General features: G+C 37.0%; 1 long non-coding RNA gene across 1 annotated transcript; it reads left to right on the forward strand.

The window, feature by feature from the left end:
* The first annotated feature begins 962 nt into the window (after positions 1-962).
* On the forward strand, positions 963-2,360 carry LOC147483875 (uncharacterized). Its single transcript, XR_015205312.1, has 2 exons — positions 963-1,100; positions 1,463-2,360. It is a non-coding gene; the product is annotated as an uncharacterized LOC147483875 (long non-coding RNA).
* The last annotated feature ends 1,283 nt before the right edge of the window (positions 2,361-3,643 follow it).

Here is a 3,643-nt window from a genome sequence, read left to right on the forward strand (position 1 = left end):
TCGAGGTTAGTTCAATACATTTCCATCCAGTTTTTTATTTCCCATTAATTATTCTATAAGGATATTTCAATACAGTTGCATCCAATTTATGATTTCCGTTAATTATTTTGTGAGGTTTGTTCAATATATTTGCGTCCAGAGTTTTTGATTTATCATTAATTATTTTTTGAGGTTAATTCCAAGTAGTTGGGTCTAGTTTATGATTTGGCGTTAATTATGTTTTTAGTTTAGTTCGATGCGTTTGCTTTTATTAGTTTTCGATTTCCTGTTAATTGAGGTTAGATCGATGTATTCACATCTAGTTTATGATTTCCCATTAATTATTCTTTGAAGTTAGTTCAAAGCAGTTGCATCACCTACTTAGCTTGCTCATGTCATTAATAGAGTGATCGATCTTCCAAGAAAAATTTCCCTTTCTCACTGATCCACTCCCACCTTACACTCAAATCTAACACATTCGTGGAGCATTATGTGATGGTTCTCTTTTTGGTCTAATAGTTTAATAGGTTATGGACTATCACTACATAGTAACATGTAATTAGTATCGATGGTCTATACACTACAAAGAGATTTGGGCCTTCTATAGATTTGAGAATAATATAATGATGTTTCGTATTTTAGCTAATATGTTTTGCAATGTTTACATGTCTTAGAAGTTATCATTTTCTCTTAACAATCATTAGTTATTTTCATTATTATCGTGTCTAGTTGTCATCATATAAAAACACGTGATTGATATTTTTCCTTGACATTGAGGATATAAAACATAATATTGCTGCTGGAAATATAAGTATCAGGATTATAAGTATCATTGGCCCATTTCCACTATGAAGAGTCTGCCACTGTTCCTAAGCTAGGACTAACCTAGATTAACTCAAGGGGCTAGTGGCTAATAACTTTTTCTCATATGATTTGGATCTCATGTATGTCCTCACGCTATTTTTGTAAGGAGCACAGACCTAGTTTGGATGTTGTAGGTCATATAAGTACTCCCCCACGTAACATGTCCTTATAAAAAGATCTTGTTCAGGCTTTACAGAACTCTCGTCTGATTTAGTGGAGGCTGTTGTTGCTCATTGCCAGTTGATTGTGGTTTTCAAGTAAGCTTCTCTACCTTCTTTTTGCTAATTGGTATTTCTGTCGCCCTAAAGTAATTAGTATAGTGAAGAATAAGTCTTGCAAAAGCTTGTCATGATTCCTCACAAACTTTGATACATAATCTAATTGTTTGATTAATCGTGTGAGTCATGTTGCACAGATTCAAAAAGAATCTACAACAAAACACATCAATAAAAACTAGGGGTAAGGTGGATTGTGACAATCTAAAATCTGGGGCTGAATAACTGTTTTTTTTTTATTAATGTAAAAACTCAGAAATTTAAATATAGAGGAAAGGGTCTTGTACTAGAATGTGTTGTATATATTTGTATTCACTTGTAAACCAAGTTCCAATCTGATGCAGTTTTAAAGCTGGAGTCAATTTGGTATTCACTGAACTGGAGTAGAACTGTTAAATTTGGGCATAACTTTGAAGACTTGGGCTATTCAAACCGTGATTACTGAATCGGTCTGCAAAATACAATGTCTCGTCTCATCGAGACTTCGACTTATTTCTCACTCGAAGGAGAGCTTGTAGATGGACAACCTTTATATGTTTCATCGAATTGTCTTCCACCAAGGCTGCAAATTATGAACCCGGCCGGGCACGTGTTCCACTTTCGGTAGCACTTAAACTTTGCGGATATTGCGTTGATGAAGATGTAGAGATGAAAACAAGAATCTGCCTAATGACAAGGGTCAATCATATGTGGCATCACCAGATTCATATAGCAGCAAGGAAAAAGAAATCAATCAAGGCCGAAACAAGACCATTATGCTTTGTTGGGTCTGGGCATCTATGATTTCTTGCTACTGAGGATCAGATATGCTTTGTTGATATGGAAGCTGATGATAAAGAGATTCCAGAAGAGGAAGATGTTTGCAGGATCTGCTTCATTTCATTATGTGAAGGAGGAAATACATTTAAGATGGAGTGCAGTTGCAAGGGTGATCCTAGGCTTGCGCATGAAGTGTGTGTATTGAAGTGGTTCAGTATCAAAGGAAACAAGAAGTATGATGTCAGCCGGCAAGAGGTTCTTAATTTACCGATCCACTTTTTGTTTAAAGGGTGCACAAAGCAGTCTTTGCCCAAAAGAGAATATAGACGGGAGCAGAATAAGCGAAACCCAACTCCACAACCATTGAGAGGTTCTTAATCTACCCATTATTGATTTCTATTTTTTGCACTTGTGGATTGGAGTCCATCCTTGTCAGGTGCAATGAAGATAGTAAATCCCGTTGGGGTATAGTTTCCACTCAAAGCGGAGGCAATCTGTGTTGTTGTGTTTCTTCCTAGGATCAAAGTAGTGGACATAGCAAGGTACCCGGCATCAGAAACCACCTTGGCGATATTATTGACCCGTGGATATGATTCCACAGTCGTAGACGAACTTAAGACAAGAAGGAAAGTTAATCGAAGAAACCTTTTTGAAGGCATGATGAAACTCAGAACAAAATACACAAATTTGGTTAACCACAAGTTCTTAAAGACAAGCAAGAAATAAGTCTAATAACTTCCCTAGAAACAGAGATCAGTGAGAGCTAACCAAACTGAACCAGGAATCTTTATATTTTTACACAAAATTTAATTAAAGAGCTAACTGAAATTGGAACTACAAATACAGTACGTGGTTGTGCGCAACAAAATACAGAGAAGCAAATGTAGCTTTATGCAACATACGAGTAGCATCACCACCACAGTTGCCATCATCACTCGTACTAGCCCCATTTGTGATGATGGAACCACCACCTCACAGGCTCAATCGTTAGTGCTAGCCCCATTCGGAACAACATCAACACCATTACCTCTGCCTACGCCTTAATTGTGATGGCACCATCATCATTACCTCCATGACCACCTTTACTCGCCCTATTTGTGAAGACTGGACTACTTGTGCGAGCCTCTTTCTTGGAAGCACCATTATCACGAATATTAATGGCAAAACACAGAGTCTCATTACGATATCTAAATGACCAAATCTCCACAGTTTGACCCTCGTGGAGCCTGTGGTCGACAACAAAGTCATTCCACCATGTGATGAAAACATACTGATCAACACCACCCCAATAGTTAAAATTCAGTTTCCATACTTCATCCCTAGTACTTAAAACATGCACCATAAAGGGAATAGTTTTATTCAGAGCATTTAATTCCTCAGTTCTTAAAAGCTCTACAACTTCTTTTGGCATATAAAGACGGTTCTGAGTCTTGCATACATCACTCTTATATATATATTTCGTATTTAACCACCTAATATCTTTCACTTTCATTACCTTATTAATAATATCGTTCATACCTTTTGGCATCAAAGGCTCGGGGCTCTTTCTTTAGTCCTTTTCACTGCCCCCTTACCCACTTTCTTGTTATTCTTCTTTCCTTTCACTACTGCATTCTTCTGTTTCTTGTTATCATAATGATAATCGTCAGCCAAATCTTCTTCACCATCATAACACTCTTCTAGCTTTCTCTTACCCTTATCACCTTTCCTCGTCTCAGTATCAAAACTATCAACAAACACACTTACTTGATCACCAAGTTTCTTCC

The sequence above is a fragment of the Coptis chinensis genome, chromosome 8 (genome assembly GCF_015680905.1).
Source record: "Coptis chinensis isolate HL-2020 chromosome 8, ASM1568090v1, whole genome shotgun sequence".
Classification (NCBI taxonomy): domain Eukaryota; kingdom Viridiplantae; phylum Streptophyta; class Magnoliopsida; order Ranunculales; family Ranunculaceae; genus Coptis; species Coptis chinensis.